This window comes from Erpetoichthys calabaricus, chromosome 12 (genome assembly GCF_900747795.2).
Source record: "Erpetoichthys calabaricus chromosome 12, fErpCal1.3, whole genome shotgun sequence".
Lineage (NCBI taxonomy): Eukaryota > Metazoa > Chordata > Cladistia > Polypteriformes > Polypteridae > Erpetoichthys > Erpetoichthys calabaricus.
Window position 1 is genome coordinate 53575256 of NC_041405.2, and position 20191 is coordinate 53595446.

Here is a 20191-nt window from a genome sequence, read left to right on the forward strand (position 1 = left end):
TGGAGGCGATTATCCTCAGAAGACTTCATGAACAGAAATACAGAGGCCACACTGCAAGATGCAAACCACTAGTTAGCCACAAAAACAAGATGGCCATATTACAGTCTGTGAAAAAGTACTTAAAAGTTCCTGCAGCATTCTGGAAAAAGTTCTTGTGCACAGATAAGACAAATGCAGTAAACTCCCAATCAAAAAAATTCCAGTTTTCACACACAGATAATTAATGGAAAATTGCATTTAAACAATTTGTCTTTTCACACTTGCACATTTTTTTTTTGTTCTTTATTTCACCTTATACAATTTCTTGCATTTGGAATTTGTTAGTTTTCGCATACCCCTTGGGGTCAGAGCATAGGGTCAGCCATTGTACAGCACCCCTGGAGCAATTACAGGATAATGTTTCTGACCTACCAAATGAGCAAGGACAGTCTGACCCTTCTGATGATTGTTAGTTTTGACAGTATTACTGTAAAAGATCGCTTAAAGATGCCAAGGAGCATTCCTGCTACGTTAAGACCAATCTTTAAAACACACTTGAGTTATAACACTTTATCTAATTATGCTCCATCACTTTTATTTAATGGTATCAGTATTATGGACAAGCAATTTAATAATGATTTTATTACAAAAGTTTTAATCTCAGATCAAAGCACTTCAAGAGCTTACATGAAGTTTGAAGTTTCATACCCCAAATTAAATGTGAATAATATGTGGATCTTCTCTTGTAAATGTTTGTTCTCGGTAAAGTCAAGGAAATTCGCTTTAAATTAAAACTTATTCTTATTATCTTTGTAACGGTTGGCTAAGCAAAATTTCTAATAACGTGTCTCCTTTAAGTTCATTCTATGAAAAAGAAGACAAAAACCTTTCACCATTTATTTTAGTCAGAGGTTGCTGCTCTGCTGTTTGTATGTTTTTATACAGATCATTGAAAGTATGATTTTTATTTTGGAAAGCAGTTATATCAGTTTTGATAACACTTTAAAGTTACTTTGTCTCTGGAGAAAATATCATAGTCACAAAGCCAGAGCCACAAACCCAAAGCCTAACTTTAGACTGTTCTTTTGTGATGCTGAATCCCTCTGTATGTTTATAAAAACAATGACAAGGCCAAAAAACAGCAAAGCTGGCAAATCATATTCTTCACTTAAAATCAAAAAGTCAGGAACAACCCCTAAAGGGGAAAATAATCTATCACAGAACATTCTACAAAGCTACATTCACTCACTAATGGCTGTTATTTAACACTTGACCTAACAGCATATCTAGGTGTAATGTGGGCAAAATGGATTCAGAAAATGGATGGATGTGTTTTGTATTTGTTAATGCACTATGGGAATGTCAATATTTAAGCAGTGTTATGTGGAGTGTGCAAGCTCTCCCAGTGACTGCATGGGGTTCCTCCCACACTCCAAAGACATGCTGGTGAGGTGAATTGGCGACATTAATACAATCGGCCCGGTATGTGTGTGTTCGGCCTGCGATGGACTGGCGTCCTGTCCAGGGTTTGTTCCTACCTATGCTAACTTGGATAGGCTCCAGCAGACCCCCGCGACCCTGTTCAGGAATAAGAGGGTTAGAAATTTTAATTTTTTTATCGTTTGTTTTTTCGGCAATTGTTAATTTTCATTGTTGTATATGTATTTTTGCTCTTATACACAATGTCGCCAGTTAAGCTAACACTCATGTCGTTGTTACATTAATTCCAAATTAAAAGTGATTTTTTTTTGGAATTTAACTAACTGAAATAATCAGTGACTGCCTTTCACGCGCTTATGACAAATATGAATTATGTTTCGAATAAACAAAAAAAGTATTAACTTGTAATGGAGAGACACATTATTATGTAGGTTATCGTTATTACGCTATCGCTGAAAACGAAATGCTTTATTGAAGAAATACATAGTCGGACTAAACTGTACCGAGAAATCGTAATTTGCACAAGCAAAGACGCAGCACTCTATGAAAGACACGCAGTGTAATAATCCGATAAACTCGAATAAAAAAAATCATTGTTTAGTAAAGTTCATTTGACTGTGGAACCTTTATTCATGAGCCATTACAACTAATTACTATGCACTCACTCCATAAATACTCTCCTGCTGAATTTGTATGAAATGAATCGGTAAACTATCAGTCGTGAAGACAATTGTTCCGCATTCGGGCACCGTTAATTCTCGCGTGATTTCCTTTGCGTAACCTCCAGTACGGGGAGGTTTGGGTGGTCACGTTGTCAGAGTGAGAAAGAGAGGTTTGGGGCGGGACTGGAACTGGGACTTCGGCGTAAGTTCCGATCCAAGTCACTGTGACTGTAATGACCGTGCAGGTCTGTGGCAGTCTTATCTCAGTAAACCTTGCAAGTCTGCAAGTGACGTGGAATACGTGACCGACAGCTGCGCTGCGTTGTAACGTCAGAGGTGGTCACAATAACGAATCTCGAGGTCCTCGAGCCGGCCAGGCAACAGGAGTCGTTTGACTGGAACATTGGCATGTCTTAAGTAGTGACAATCAGGTGAGTTTTTTCCCCCCAAACAATTCACGACAACCGTTCAAGTTTCAGGGGTAGTCTAAGCACTATTAAGTCGCTTAGGATACTGTGTTAACAGACACACGCTTCTCGCACCTCAGTTTTGACATTTGAGTTGTTGTGGCGATGATGCGAGGCTTTTGGGCTGAAGCGAATGTTTTCTTCAACGCATGAAAGAAGAGGTCTTGGCTCCAGTGTTCTAAAAGCAAATGTTAGGAAAGTTGTTTCTATGACGTCGTGAGTTATCGATGAACACAACTACATCCCCTGGTCTGTTTGCGAGTCTGTATTCATGCAAACTTAGCAGCTAAACAAAGATAACGTGTTTGGCACCGAATCGGTTCGTCGTGTACTGCTGGCTGGCACATAAAATGTACGACACGACTTTAAATTACTATTGTAACCACGACTGCCTTTTAACATTTTCGGCATGTTGTCGAGCACGTTCAGTTGCAATATTAAAATACTGCGCGAAAGACCCACGTTTTCTACGCCTAATGTAGAATGTCCTGAAAGTAGCAGTAATGTGTTCTGTATTGCCGGCTTTGTCTTTTTCGTTTCCTTAACCCGTTTCTTCTTCATCGCTGTTGTCTATTACGCACACATAGATATGTTTCGTCTTAATACTTGGACTGAAATGTGACTTTGCAAAGCGTATTGTGAGGTAGGTTCCACAAATTTGTAAAACATTCTCGTTATAGGTCTTATAGCACAGCAGCATGAATTGATTGGTTTTGCTTAGGACTTGAAAAGTGAAATATTCAACAAGAAATGATTGTGCAGGATTTCCATGCTATGCATAGATTGAATAATAGTACAGTATACTGAATTAATAGTACTAGTATCTCCAGATGTTCTGGATAGTGAATTAGAATTGGTATGGTCTGATTAAAGGTTCACCTTGATGTACTGGTGCCACATCCAGGACTAATTCCTGCCTATGGCTTAATGATGCTCACCTAAACCTTGAATTGGCTCAGTGGATTCAGAAAACATGTGCTTTATAAGTATGTAAATACTTAGAACTACCACAGAAAACCAAGTGTTAAATATTTTTATTCATCTCAAGGATCTGAGGGTGGCATAGTAACAAAGCTGATGTCATTGTCGTCTTAAAGCTTCAGGAGACTGGGGTTTGAATTCTGGCACTGCTATTGCTTATGCAGAATTTGCATATTGTCCTTTTGCCTGCATGGATTTTCCTTTGGTTTTCCTCTCACATCCCAAAGATGTACAACTTACACAGCATTCAGTACTTGTGTCTTTATACTGGTACTGGTGTCCAGTCCGAGACAGGCTTCCTCGGTGCCTGGAGTCGGATAAATGAGTTCAGAAAATGACTTTATAAATGGACATTGTATTGCAGTCATAAATGACTTGCAGTAATGTAAAATAAACATTGATGGTTGTCTTTTAACTTTCTTTAAGCATCAACTGCATGGTATATGTTTGCTTTTTTTTTACTATTTTAAGTTTTAAAATTGTGTTTAACATGTAGATAAATTACATAAATTAGTTATTGAAATGTCATTGGTTAAGTGGTACAATAATGGTTTTTAAAACTCACTAAATGATTGATTATTTTATACAGCAGCTTTCATGGCAAGCATCATTATAGCACATTTTTACTTGGAATAGTGAGGCAAAATTTATATGAAACTTTTCCACTAACAGAAGAAACCCATCAAGAACCTGCATGGCCCACTTATTTCTTCCATCTTCTGTGGTAGTTGTCTACAGTATATGCAGTACTTCATACAGTATTATATCCAACTTGTTCTAAATAATAACTTTAAGTGCTTGAACTTCATTTGTGTTCACATTTTGGTGCTCATCTTACTGTATTTTAAAGAAAAAAAGCAACTACTGGAAAAAAACTGGGGTAATTGCTTAAAACAGTGAATAGAATAATGGTGCTTCCAGTACAGTCTTCTCTTTTGAATGGTGATTCAAGTTTAGAGGATTCCTTAGCTGTATTGTTACTGTGACCTCCTTAGTCATTTCCCAGATGTAAGTTTTATATAAAGTGAAAAGAAGTTTTTTTAACAAAGCTGAATAGAAACAAAACAGGAATTGCCTGGTTCTCAATTCTAGTGGAAAACAAAAGAATTTTTTTAACCAGTTTACTAGTCACTCTTCTTCATGCTGTGCACTGAAACGTAAGACACCTTTGCAACTCTTTAGCTGTTTGTCACACTTGTAAGATATCAAAAAGATTGTCAAAAAAATAATAAATAAACAATGTGGGGTTCACTAGGAACCAGAAAACATCTTGGACGTCAGTAAAAAAAATCAGAAAGAAACCCGAGGTGGGAGGCTTCAATGGATGGATATGTTTTGTGTTACTTGATGTGATATGGTTATACCCGTATTTAAGCAGTGTTATCTGTTCCAGAATGTACTATATAAGAAAGTCTTTGGAGTTTGTAAAACTCTGTTGTGTATTGGTGGTTAGAATTTGGTGTTGATATCCTAATTTGAATTTCTTATCTGTTGAAAGAAAATGAGCAACACACTAGCTTCATTGTACCTGTGAATCCCCAGCTTTAAGCATATAAAGTGATGCTTGTTACATCCAGTTAGTTTAATTTTCATGCTGTCTGTGAAACGGCTAAGGACATCAAATCTATTTAAGCTGTCTTGCCTTTTTACTTATTCTTAATTATGACTATGGGCTTGGGTTTGTTCGGCTCATAATACCTTTATGACATCTGCATTGATATGAATGGTAAAAAAGCTGAATGCTAAATTACATTAATGCGATCTCTTTTAATTTCTTTTTGTTGAAATATAGTTCTGTTATTTCATTTTGTTTTTAATATATGTGCTTGTTCTGTATTTTTATGCATATATTACTACTGGTATTATTGTGGTTTTCATACCCCACATTTTCTCAATTTCTATTTCTTTATATTTGGAGAGTTTTTCTGTAGTTTTTAGAGAGGTGTTCTTTTAGTGGGGACAGACATGTTGATGAGCAGACCAGATCTCTCCTGGTCCTTTACTACTATATTGGGGCTGTTGGTCTTGATTTCTTTATCAGTTTGTATTTGCATCTCCCATAATATAGTTGCCTCATCATTTTCAGTTACCGTTGACTGCTCATGTTCGTAACATTTTCCTTTGACTTGGATGTTATAGTGTTTTCATATTGCTCAGTGGAGGTATGCTGCTCCTTTGTTATGTATTGCATTTTGGCTAATTCTGAGCCGCCAGGGACTAGATGGTCTATTGTCTGTTCTTGTTTGTTGCATATCCTACACATCGGGTTAGTGCTGTCTATGTTTTGTACCTAATACTTGTATGCAAAATTTGGTTGACCTAAGTGAAAGCGTACTTAAGTTATTGTGTTTACATACACGCAGACAGACAGACAGACATAATTCTAAAAATGGTATTTTTGGACTCGGGGAGGTCTCAAGACATCTAGACTCATCAATACCTCGAAATGGAATTTTTGAAGGATTCCAGTACTTTCCCTATACTTCATAAACGAGAAAGCTAGTGAGGTCTAAAACATTGAGATTCATCAAAATCTTGACATCAAATCTTTGGATGACTACAATACTTTCCCTATATTTCGTATACGAGAAAGTAATAAGATGTATCCAGTGAGATGTATAGTAGTAGTAGTAGTATTGCCACATGTGCAGAGTACAGAAAAATTCTTACTTGCATGTATGTCCAAGCAACATGTAAAACTCCTATGATAAATCAGAATTTAATCAAAAGACAAACTTACCTGATGTACTCCTTATACCTGTTTTTCATAGTGCCTACTGTGAGACGTGCAATATACAATAGAAGAAATATTTTTAAAAAATATATTAAAAATTACTATTTGCAAACCACAAACTGAAAACAGGAAAACAAAAGATGGGCAGCGTGGTGGCACAGTGGTCCGCACAGTTGCCTCTCAGATATAGCACCATGGGTACAAGTGACATGCCTGGTCTGTGTCTATGTGGAGTGTGCATTATTATATTCTTCATGTTCTTGATGGACCTGAGTGGTGTTTATACCCCATCTCCAAAGACATGTAAAGTAGGCTAATCAGTGACTACAGTGTGGCCAGGTTGTAATTCAAACTGCTGTTCATTGTTTAAGGTCTGGTAATATAACAAGGTAGAAAATAGTTAGCGTAAGTAGGTAAAAGCATTAATTAGTATGACATGTCTGGTAGATTTTTCTTTTTTGTCTGCTAAAGACAAAAAAAGATGTCTTCTTCAGCACTTATATTTCTGGTAAATCTGATCACTCAATTCTGATATAGTGTGGCCGTTTTCAGAGGTTTTCTCTAAATAATTTTCACTCAGTCATTTGGAAACCGTTCTAATCATTGAACTTATATAAGTTGAAAGAGCCTGCCAGTTATGAAGTTCTGCTGGTCTGTATTGAGAGTTGTCACTTGAAACATTCTTTGTCAGCATGAAGCATTAACACGATTCAAGAACACCACATTTGTTGATATTAATGCAGTTGTAAGTACAGTAGTTTTTTGTTTTTTTTGTATGCACAAGTAGGTCATACTGTAGTCACTCATTCAGTGTCTTAATCCACAAATAGTTAACATTCCTGTCTGTTGTTTGCAGGCAACTGGGCAGTTTGCACCATGGATTACTAGAATTTCTTTTTGCAATGTATCTATTTGGAGGGGGTACAATATCCCATCCATCCCTCTAACACTCTTAACCAGTTCAGGTGTGTTAGGAGTCCATGGCTGACCTGGCAGCATTGGGAGTAAAGCAGAAACCAGCCCAGGATGGAGTCCTTGGTTTATCTCGGGGCATACTGTTTCATTATTTTGTGATGTGAACTATCATTGATTCACTGAGAACAAAAATTCAGGAATTTGTTTTATTGTTTTGATTCACTGAGGACAAGAATTTAGGAATGTGTTTTTTTGTTTGGCATTTTACACATATGCATTTATTTTACCCATTTTGTTAAAAATATAACGGAAGTCATTGTTTCCTCCTTTAAATGGTGCACTGGGCTCTTTATTCTGTCTTGTGAGAAGAGAAATAGCCTGCAAATAGTTTTATTTGTGTGAAGAAGAGATGTGGCAAACCCTAATACTGGCATACGTACAAATATTTCCATAACAAACAAACGTCCCTGCTTTTTTTTTTTTACTGCTTTTCTCTCTTCATGTATTTCCATATTTTGTGATTCATCAATGATAACAAAATTCCAGTATTAGTGTTTATGTATTATAATACAAAATTCAGGAAGCTTGGTGGTGCAGTGATTAGTTCTGTGACTTGCAGATGTAGCATCCTGGATTTGAGCTTCATGTCTTGTCATTGTTTACATGTTTTTTCTTTTCTTTTTTTATATAGTACAGTTTTCGTTCCCAAAATCTACACAGATTAGGTAATTGACAATTCCATGTGAGTGTGTGCATTTGTGGGCCCTGCAGTGGTGTCATGTTACATGTGATAGCAGATGTTTTTTGAGGTAGGGTAGTTATACTCACCACTAATGTTGGCACCAGAGAGTGATAAAGGGTTGCATGTTGATTAGCACACACAAGTAAGAATTTTAGTGTGTTTTGTACACATTACAATGCTTGGACTATAAACATATTTTTATTTTGATATGTTTATTTTCTGCATCATTCTCTGATTACTTTATATTAAAGAGTAACTTTCATAGTGCTACAGAAACATATTACAGTATATGAGGTACTGCACTGTTGCTGCTTTAATCCATTTATGTAATTCAGCCTCCTAAATTATACTAATGATATTTTTTGAGAACATGTGCCTTTTAGCCCCAGGTTGCCTGTCAGCTTTTTTGTCCTGTTAATCATCTTAAGATGACATTTAAAGATCTGTAAACTGTTTTGCACAACACCATGATGCTTCCTCTTTCAGCCATAGTCATGTGCCGTTTCTCCAATGTAAGAATGAATCATATAAATTTTCAGCCGTTGTAAAAATTATTCAACTTTCTTAGTCTTGTTCATATAATATGTTTGCCTATACTGTTTGCTATAAAATAGAATAATAAGGAATTTGCTTTGGATTTTTTCACTTTGTAGAGTTATATAATATCAAAGTGAAAAATGAGAGCTCTTTACGTTATACCCAAAAAGTAGTGGTAAGTAATTCATTACACAATTGTTTAACTCATTCTAAATGTATACTCCCATTACCATATTATTCTGTCAAATTCAGTTTGCTAAATGCCCCATTCAGCAGTACCCAGTACCCATCTTCTTGCCTTACCCCATTTTAGTCTGATTTGTCTTACTTAAGGTCCCATTTATCAAAATCATTACTTTTAATTTTATTTTGTAAATAATATCCATCATTCTTTTCAGTATTTTTGATATTAATTTTCTGAAAGATTTTTATACATCACTACCACCTGAGTGCATCACATAGTGCAAGGAAAAGATATTTTATTCCAACAAAGATAGGGATATCATTTATGATGACACATTTACTTTAAGTCAGTGCAAGTGCCATCACATTGGCACAGCAATGGAAATCAAATGGGAAAGGCTGGGAAACAATAAATGAAGGAGTTTGCTTTGATTACAAATAAGTTATAATAACAGATTCCATAGAAACAGGGTTTCATTCCAGCCCGCTTGTTACTTAGTAGCCAGTTACTTCTTCTAATGGAACGGGCTTTTTGTACCTCGGTGTTAACAGATTTGCTTTTAAGATGCAGAACCTTTTTTTTTTTTTCTTAGCTAGCAGCCAAACGGTAATGGGATGCAAACTCTAAAAACAGATGCCCAGCTAATTGAATTCCCTTTGTTTCTGATTCAATAAAATATTTGAAAAGAAAATAGAGAGGGTCTTTGATTATGATACAGTAGTGAATAAAGGTCTGCCATGGTGCGCAGAATAGTTTGAATGGGACTCTTGGGAGGGGAAAAAGAAAGTCAACCATTTTGGAAACAGTTATGGTGTGACAGAGTAAGTGCACTAAGAAGTCATAGGTTTATGTGACATATTTTATTAACAATGAGAATTAGTCTGTAATTAATGGCTGGAATGAAAACCAGCACTGGCTTTGTCCCTTTAAAATTTGAAACTGGTTTGGCTTTTCAAATATATTTAGCTTTTGTAGGAAGTTGGGGTTATAGCAGCAGTGTTTTTTGCTAGAAGCAGCTACAGTATAAGGCATAATAAGACTTACATGCATCCATTTTGTCCTTCCAAATGCAGTCTTCCTAATTTAAAGCATCTAAAGATATGGATAGAGAGAGAGATATACAGATGTTGACAAATTTGTTGGCATCCTTACAACTCAGTGAAAAAGTGCTGTATTCCACCTGAAAAGTGATTATATGAAAAATTGGCCTATTTATACCTGCATGCTTTTGACATCTCATTGAGTAAAGCAGAGCAAGTATGAAAAGAGATCAAGTAATGATTATACTATAAATACTGTATATTCTAAAATGGAGTGGATACATTTGTTGGTACCCCTGGAAAAGATCATAAATAATTGCATTTGAATGATTTTTCAAACTAGCTGTATTCTTTATTTGGCATCACTCATGTCTCTAATCATACAATTAGTCAGCTAGCCTATTTAAATGTAGAATAGTACTCGGTCTGCTTTTTGTTATCCTCCATCATGTGTCAAAGTACAGAGTTGTTTGAGGAAATAGAGAAAAATGTAGACAAGCATGTTAAAGGCAAAGGCCATAAGAACATCTCCAAGCAGCTTGATGTTCCTGTGACAACAGCTGCAATATTATTAAGATGTTTAAGGTCCATAGGACAGTAGCCAACCTCCCTGGATTTGGCCACAAGAGGAAAATCAACCCCAGAATGGGCAGAAGGATAGTGAGAATGGTAGAAAAAAGTCAAGGATATCTCCCAAAGAGATACTAGCTGAACTCCCAAGGTCAAGGTCCATCAGTGTGTGATCACACTATCCATCACTTTTTAAGTGACAGTGGGGCTCAGTGGAACATGATCCTGGAGGACATTTCACTGTTGATTGACAAACATAACAAAAGCCAGACTGGAATTTGATAAAATGCACATTGACAAGCCACAATTTTTCTGGGAGAATGTGCTTGGGACAGATTGGCTTTTTGGCATGTCACATCAGCTCTATGTCAAAAGACAAAAAAATAAAGAAGAACACCATACCTATTGTTAAACATAGAGAAGGCTTAGTTATGTGTCAGATTGCTTTGCTGGCTCTGGCAGAATGTTGCTTGAGTCAGTGCAGGGAACAGTGAAATCTCAAAACTATGTTCTTCAGATATTCTGGAGCACAACATGCTGCCCAGTGTGAGAAAGCTCTGTCTCAGATCATGGATCCCCAACAGGAAAATGAAACAAAACACATAGCTAAAACCACCCAAGAATAGCTAAGAACAAAACATCAGACTATTCTGAAGTGGCCTTCTATGAGCCCTGATATGAATCCTATTGAACATCTATGGAAAGAATTGAAATATGCAGTCAAATCTGTCATAGCAGTTTGCTTAGGACAGGTGGGCCAAACTACCTCTTGACAGGAGCAGCCCAAGGAAGTGATTGCTTCTAAAGTTTGTGCAGCAAAATATTAGGTTATGGTTCCCATCATTTCTGTCCATGGCATTTCCATTTGTGTTATTATTTGAAATATTAATTTGAATCAAAATAAGCAAAGTCTGATTTTTGTTAAATATGGAATAAATAATGATGGATACCAGTTACTTTTGTCAGTTTCAGGTTACTTCAGAGACAATTGTGGGTTCTTCTGTTTTTGTGCAGGGATACCAACAAATTGTCCATGTCTGTGGATACATTTCTTGAAAACCTTTCATTTAGTGTTTTTTTTTTTCTTATAATATTTAGCCTTTTGTTTTTGTTTTTTTTTTTTTTTTTTTTGCAATGATTGCAGCTTTTATCAGATATTTTTTTGACCATTTCCTGTTTACATTTTCTGAAAAGAAAAAAAATTATTTAATTAAAGTGCTTTGTAGAGTAAAAATATTTTTTCTTTTTTTGTTTGGGAAAAAAATAATCATTTTGGTTTTTTGATTTATCTACCTAGTCATTTCTTCTTCCCCAAATCCATGTTTTTCCAGACTATATATATTAATAGTAATAATAATACATTTTATTTATTCAAGGACACCGACCAATAGATAAGAATCACATTATAAACTAAACTAAAAATACAAAGAAATATAAAAAAGTTAAAATCGGACAGAGCAATTTAATCAAAGAGAAAAATTCTAATTTTGTTTTATCTTTCTTTGCTTATTATCATTTTTTTTCTGATCAGTTTTGTTCTACCATTTTCTGGGAAATTGTACAATGTTTTAGTAAGTCAAGTCATTGCCCCTCTAATTAGCGCCTGTTTCACATAGGGGAGCTCATTTGTTATTGTACTGGATATAACTTTAAACTAACTTTTATAAAGTACCAGTAAACCCCCGATTCTCTAAAGAATCGCAAATCCAAGAATGGCAATTACAGTGGTGTGAAAAACTATTTGCCCCCTTCCTGATTTCTTATTCTTTTGCATGTTTGGCACACAAAATGTTTCTGATCATCAAACACATTTAACCATTAGTCAAATATAACACAAGTAAACACAAAATGCAGTTTGTAAATGGTGGTTTTTATTATTTAGGGAGAAAAAAAAATCCAAACCTACATGGCCCTGTGTGAAAAAGTAATTGCCCCCTGAACCTAATAACTGGTTGGGCCACCCTTAGCAGCAATAACTGCAATCAAGCGTTTGCGATAACTTGCAATGAGTCTTTTACAGCGCTCTGGAGGAATTTTGGCCCACTCATCTTTGCAAAATTGTTGTAATTCAGCTTTATTTGAGGGTTTTCTAGCATGAACCGCCTTTTTAAGGTCATGCCATAGCATCTCAATTGGATTCAGGTCAGGACTTTGACTAGGCCACTCCAAAGTCTTCATTTTGTTTTTCTTCAGCCATTCAGAGGTGGATTTGCTGGTGTGTTTTGGGTCATTGTCCTGTTGCAGCACCCAAGATCGTTTCAGCTTGAGTTGACGAACAGATGGCCGGACATTCTCCTTCAGGATTTTTTGGTAGACAGTAGAATTCATGGTTCCATCTATCACAGCAAGCCTTCCAGGTCCTGAAGCAGCAAAACAACCCCAGACCATCACACTACCACCACCATATTTTACTGTTGGTATGATGTTCTTTTTCTGAAATGCTGTGTTCCTTTTACGCCAGATGTAACGGGACATTTGCCTTCCAAAAAGTTCAACTTTTGTCTCATCAGTCCACAAGGTATTTTCCCAAAAGTCTTGGCAATCATTGAGATGTTTCTTAGCAAAATTGAGACGAGCCCTAATGTTCTTTTTGCTTAACAGTGGTTTGCGTCTTGGAAATCTGCCATGCAGGCCGTTTTTGCCCAGTCTCTTTCTTATGGTGGAGTCGTGAACACTGACCTTAATTGAGGCAAGTGAGGCCTGCAGTTCTTTAGACGTTGTCCTGGGGTCTTTTGTGACCTCTCGGATGAGTCGTCTCTGCGCTCTTGGGGTAATTTTGGTCGGCCGGCCACTCCTGGGAAGGTTCACCACTGTTCCATGTTTTTGCCATTTGTGGATAATGGCTGTCACTGTGGTTCACTGGAGTCCAAAGCTTTAGAAATGGCTTTATAACCTTTACCAGACTGATAGATCTCAATTACTTCTGTTCTCATTTGTTCCTGAATTTCTTTGGATCTTGGCATGATGTCTAGCTTTTGGTCTACTTCTCTGTGTCAGGCAGCTCCTATTTAAGTGATTTCTTGATTGAAACAGGTGTGGCAGTAATCAGGCCTGGGGGTGGCTACGGAAATTGAACTCAGGTGTGATACACCACAGTTAGGTTATTTTTTAACAAGGGGGCAATTACTTTTTCACACAGGGCCATGTAGGTTTGGATTTTTTTTCTCCCTAAATAATAAAAACCATCATTTAAAAACTGCATTTTGTGTTTACTTGTGTTATATTTGACTAATGGTGAAATGTGTTTGATGATCAGAAACATTTTGTGTGACAAACATGCAAAAGAATAAGAAATCAGAAAGGGGGCAAATAGTTTTTCACACCACTGTACTTTCTGTTCCCTCCAAACTTTGTAGGGATGTAAGATCATGGAGGGTGGGCGCGTCCTGGGAAAGTTTTCATTTAATGAAATAAATATATTTGCAGTAAAGGTGTTTCTTTTTGGAGTCATGACTCGTTTGGTTCTGGTGTTTCAGAAGCGCGTTGTAGGTGCCTTCGTTCATTGTTTTTATCCATGCAGTCTCGTTTTTGTTTTTCTATGGGTGTGTTGTTAGCTAGAAGTTGTTTGCTGTTAGGAATCATAATTGAACCCCTGACTGCAGGAACTGTGGAGTAGCTGACTGCTGGCACTGTCAGTAGTCACCACTACCTCAAGTTTAAATATATACACATATATAGATAGTCGCCGCATTCACTGTGTTTCCCAGTAGACACGATACGTCAGCCTTATTGCGAGTGGCAAAAGTGCCATTTAAACTAATACAGGTAGACGTGGAAACTGGGTTTTCTGATGAAAAAACAATAACGTTTAAAACAGTATAATTTACATACAACAGATTTTGACGAATCGTTTAAATGCAATTATTTATATCCATTGATACACTAATAATGGCAATTATTAAATAATAATAATTATTATTAATATTAACCATTCCTCCCATATAAGTAACATTTCAGGGACTGCCTTCTTCTATCTTCGAAACTTTGCCCTGTTCTTACGCAACACAGTACTGAAGTATTGTTTAATGCCCGAGTCTCGTCACGTATAGATTAATGTAATGGTATTCTATCTGGCATCCCACAAAAACTTATCAATCGCTTAGAACTTCTTCAAAATTCTGGTGCCAGGGTAATATCCTGCTGTTGTAAATCCACTGAACATATTACACCTATTCTCTCTCAACTTCACTGGCTCCCAGTTAACTACAGAATACAATACTAAATACCGCTCTTAACATTTAAAGCTCTCCACAACCTCACTGATCTCCTCCAGACTTACACTCCTCTCACTCACTCAGATCTTGTAATTTGAGAGTATTCAGTCTGGCAATATGGTGCAGCCTTAGTTTGTGGAAGACAGACGCAACTAAAGACATAAGCATAAAATGTTGGTTGTCAATTTCAAACTGTGTTTCCTCAATGTGCTCCTTGAGAAAAAACATCATCAAGTTTGAGAAATGTTAACAGCTAACAACAATCTACATAGTGACTAAATACGTTTAGCCAAAACGTTGTTTGGAGGCTCACTTGAGCACATAAATGCATAGCTTTGCTAGCTTAGCCTGGCTTAGCTAAAGTAAAGATTGTAAAACGGGATTTTCTAATGGCCAAATATAACCAAAACAATTGTTCAGCCTTACCTATGAAATATAATCCCCCGGGATCTGGTTTGGAGCGTACAGCGGTTTGTACAATCCCAAGCAGCACATTATTCATTACTTCACTCCACAGCAGCACATTATTCATTACTTCACTCCACAGCAGTGCCACTCACAATATGGCGGCGATGTTGACGTACGATTCTGCTAGTCATGAGGCGTCTAGTTATTCTATGTCAATGTTTAAATATGTCACCATGGCAACTTGTTGGCGTACACGCTTTATGTCACGTTTAGTTTACAGGTTGTGTTGTGTTGTTTGGGCGCCACTTACTGACTTTGGGAAGCCGCTGGGTTTGACTGTTGGGCGCTGTTCGCGTGCGCTTTTGGCACGGGTTGCGTCTGGAATCCGTGCATATATACAACCTTCATAAACATTAATAAACGAAGGTTTTATATGCGGTGGTGTGCGCGTTCGGGCGGCGGTTGTATTGTGACCTGAAGTTTAGTTTACAGGTTGTGTTGTTTGAACCTGTCTGGGAACCGCTGGGTTTGACTCTGGGGCGCTGAGTCGCAGTGCGCGTGCGCTTCGATGCGTCCTGCGTCCGTGCATATATACAACTGTTGTTTAGTAATATAGATACTATCTGATTAATAAATAAATAAATAAAATAAAAACATGTGCCAGAAGCCAATGAAAGATGCACAAGCCCCTAGGTGAATGAAAAAGCCTTAAAGCTTACCAAATATGTCAACTTTGAAGGAGCAAATGTTTTATTACAACTCCAACAACCCCCCAGTGCCAAGATATATTCTGCTGATAATCCCACTTTTGCTTTTGCAGTTCAATTTTTTCAAGTTATGTTTTGACATGGCTTGTAATAATTGACAGATGCACACTCACATCGTATGATTATTTTTTCCTAAATGCTCTTACTTTTTGACCATTACATTCTGTGTTATGTTAAATTGCCTGCAAAGCGAGTTTCATGCCAAATGGCAGTATTGTGAAAAGAACACTAGAAGTTTCATTGTACTTTGTAAATACATAACAATAAATTTGAAGTGAACTTATTGCATTGCATTGTATTTTTAATAAAAATCTTAGAAAAGCCAAGCTACCTGCACGTCACAGTTTCCTTGAGGTGTTTTGCATATGCACGATAAAAACAATAAAAAGGCAGATTGTGAGATCGAGCAGATGAAGATGCATAAACCAATTATCAACTTTTATAATGCAGGATGAGTTGCGCTTGATGATGATATGGTATTAACAGAAGGTAGGACGATATGTTTGAGTAAATTCACTGGCATACACTGATACCAATAAATACACAGGGAGGATGTGTAAGACCCTGGCACTGTGAATAAGGAATGACGGCTATGTGCTACCTGGAGAAGCCAGCATAAAAGGAGCTCCGCAAGCAGAGGCATCATGCAGGCGCAGCACTTGCTGAACCTGTAAACTGTCACCTTGTTTGGAGTTTCTATTAAACCTCTTTATTATTTTAGGTCATTATCTTTTCCTTCCCTGTATTTTGTTGCATTCTTTTTACCTTCTGCTATTCACATTTTTCCAGAGTATAGTGTTAAAAAGCATTTCTATAGCAAAAGGCTGCTTTCACCATGGATCATGCTGATTTTTGTTTCCCGATTTGTGAATTGTAGCTATTGTTTCTCTGGCTTTTAAGTCTTCTTGTAGCTTATGTGGTTAGTAAGTTTTCTTTCTCTATGATACATTTTGTTGAAGAATGCCCTCTTCTACTTAGTTTAAGAAATAAGGATTTTTTTTGACAGTTCTTTATATAGCAGATCTGCCCTTTAATTTGGTGCCTTTTGAACTTTTTTATAAATTTGCTCTGAATGCTTATTTATTTATTTTCTTTACTTATTTTTTGCCCTCTTAATATATTTGTTTAGGAGCAGTACTAAGTAACTGTCAAACTTCCTTAAGAGTAGTGTGTTTAACCTGAACCTAAAATTATTTTATTTGCATATGGGGATGCCCTGCTACTGGCAATTTAGGATCGCCAGTGCACCCAACCTACATGTCTTTGGACTGTGGGAGGAAACCGGAGCACCCGGAGGAAACCCACGCAGACATATTAGGCATGGAAGGACCCAGGAAGTGAACCCAGGTCTCCGTACTGCAAGGCAGCAGCGCTACCACTGCGTCACCGTGCCGCTCTCATGTGAATATCAATTTAGTATAATTCAGATTATAACTTTCATATTGGGCATGGATGGTATTTTTAAAGCTGAAAAGTGCTGTCTGTCGTGGAAATCTGTGTGTTGTAACTGGATAACATTGTTAACTTGTGTCCAAAGGTAACAGATGATTACTGCATTTTTAGTTTATGTTAAGGCCTCTTTACAGGCTGAACTAGATGGCTGTTAAAGAAATAAGGCTATTTTGAAGAGGTGTCTGCTGGTTTGATATAAAGCATGGTACAAACAATTATATCTATAGCGCCAATAAAAAGAAGAAATATTCTCTACTCATGGTCACTTGCCAAAGCTCTTGTGTATCTGTGCAGACAGGGCTGGCACATTAAGTAATGCCATCTGATATAAGGCACATTTTTGCACCACAACACGCCCCCAGCCTCCCCCCCCAATATATCTTTACTAGGCATGACTCAATACACGTAATCTATATGCAATACTAGCAAAATACCCACGCTTCGCAGTGGAGAAGTAGTGTGTTAAAGAGGTTATGTAAACATATATATACATATACATATATATACATATCTACATATGCACATATCTACATATACAGTAATCCCACGCTATATCACACTTCGACTTTCGCGGCTTCACTCTATCGCGGATTTTATATGTAAGCATATTTAAATATATATCGCGGATTTTTTGCTGGTTCACGGATTTCTGCGGACAATGGGTCTTTTAATTTCTGGTACACGCTTCCTCAGTTGGTTTGTCCAGTTGATTTCATACAAGGGGCGCTATTGGCAGATGGCTGAGAAGCTACCCAACCACAGCGCGTATTATGTATTAAATAAAACTCCTCAAATATATTGTGAGCACGGGGGCTGTTCGCACCCCTAGAGGACACGGCCGCTCCTCAAAAAACGCTGAAAGATTACCTTCACACTGCTCCCTTCTTTGCTGAGCTTACATGTGGCTGCTTTGCAAGCGATATGCTTCCCGCATGGTGCTTCACATACTTAAAAGATCAAACAGCACGTATTGATTTTTGATTGTTTGCTTTCCTCTCTCTCTCTCTCTCTCTCTCTCTCTCTCTCTCTCTCTGAGGGGGTGTGAGCAGAGGGGCTGTTCGCATACTGGCGTAGAGGATACAGACCCTCCTCTAAAAAATGCTGAAAAATGCTTGCTCCCTTCCTCGCAGCTATTTTGTCCGGTGGTGCTTCGCATACTTAAAAGCCAAACAGCCCTATTGATTTTTGACTGTTTGCTTTTTTCTCTCTCTCTCTCTCTCTCTGATGCGCACTCCTTTGAAGAGGAAGAAATGTTTGCATTCTTTTAATTGTGAGACGGAACTGTCATCTCTGTCTTGTCATGGAGCACAGTTTAAACTTTTGAAAAAGAGACAAATGTTTGTTTGCAGTGTTTGAATAACATTCCTGTCTCTCTACAACCTCCTGTGTTTCTGTGCAAATCTGTGACCCAAGCATGACAATATAAAAATAACCATATAAACATATGGTTTCTACTTCGTGGATTTTCACCTTTCGCGGGGGGGTCTGGAACGCAACCCCCACGATGGAGGAGGGATTACTGTATATACATATACAAATTTACACATCTACATATATATAAATATATACATATGCACATATATATATAAATATAGACATACATACATACTTATATATATTCACAGCATTCGTAGTCTGAATCACAATCTGATTGTATGGGTGGTTACCTACCAGGTAACGCTTATGGTTGGCCAGCAAGTCAGCTAACATCCGCCACGGTGCCTTCAATTGTGAGAAGCAGATCATAGAATGGTTGAAAATAGTTTACTGTCAAATAATGCAAAGAGTACGCGACACGTGTTTCGCCCTAGTTCTTGGCTCATCAGGTGTACACACTCACTGCACTCCCTTATGGGAATCGAACCTCAGACGTCAGCGCTAGAGGCGAAGCCCCCAACATTGTGCCACAGCGTGTGGTTCGTTTATCTGACAGCATGTAGATCGGGGTAATTACATTCACGCCATTTGTAGTCTGAATCACAGTCTGATTGTTTGGGTGGTTACCTACCAGGTAACGTTTATGGTTGGCCAGCAAGTCAGCTAACATCAGCCACGGTGCCTTCAGTTGTGAGAAGCAGATCAAAGAATGGTTGAAAATAGTTTACTGTCAAATAATGCAAAGAGTACGCGACACGTGTTTCGCCCTAATTCTTGGCTCATCAGGCGTACACACTCACTGCACTCCCTTACGGGAATCGAACCTCGGACATCAGCGCTAGAGGCGAAGCCCCTAACATTGCGCCACGGCGTGTGGTTCGTTTATTTGACAGCATGTAGATCGGGGTAATTACATTCACGGCATTCATAGTCTGAATCACAATCTGATTGTACTAGGGGGCTCCGCCCCCTGCTCGCTTCGCTCGCCAACCCCTGGTGTTGGGAAATTACAAAGAGCATGATGTATGAATGAGATATAGCATAGTGTGAAGGTGTAGATGACGCAGATAGGAAGCAAACAATAAAGTGTTTGGCACAGTGTAAAGGTTTATCATTAGTAGTAAAGATAGTGTCTTGTCCTTGAATGAGTTTTCATTGGCATGGAGCATTTATGACCTTAACTTTAACGTCAGATGAACGTCGAACTTGTGAGAAGGCCACATAAAGTTGTCTATGTACAAAAACGGGCTCAGATAGGTAGATGCCAACCTTGTCCATGGTTTGTCCTTGTGATTTGTTGATGGTCATGGCAAAGGCAGGTGTAATGGGGAATTGTTTCCGTTTAAGTGTAAAAGGTAATTCCAGGTCAGAACTTGTAAGGTCAATTCTAGGAATTAGAACAGTATTGTTAGCATGTGATCCTGTAAGAACTGTTGCTTGAATAACATTGTGTGTCATGGTGTAGACGACTAAACGTGTACCATTGCATAAACCTTGTTTAGTGTTAAGGTTTCTTAATAGCATGATTATTGTTCCGTTTTTAAGGCCAAGACTGTGTTGTGGTAATCCGGCTGGGTTAATAGTGTTCAAATATTCTAAGGGGAAATTAAGATGGTCATTGTCGTCATCAGAGTCAACTTTGTCAGAGCTTAGAAAGAGGTGTGACTCTCCAGGAAGTAATGAAATGACCTGGTTATTAATGTGATCAACAGTAATATTTTT

At 37.6% G+C, this 20191-nt stretch overlaps 1 protein-coding gene across 2 annotated transcripts in view; it reads left to right on the forward strand.

Moving 5' to 3' along the window:
• The first annotated feature begins 2213 nt into the window (after positions 1 to 2213).
• LOC114662180 (copper-transporting ATPase 1) overlaps positions 2214 to 20191 on the forward strand; it is a 140704-nt gene continuing 122726 nt past the window's right edge. For both annotated transcript variants that reach the window (XR_003717965.2, XM_028815542.2), the window contains exon 1: positions 2214 to 2512. The gene's annotated coding sequence lies outside the window, so the exon portion shown is untranslated. The remainder of the gene's footprint in view (positions 2513 to 20191) is intronic.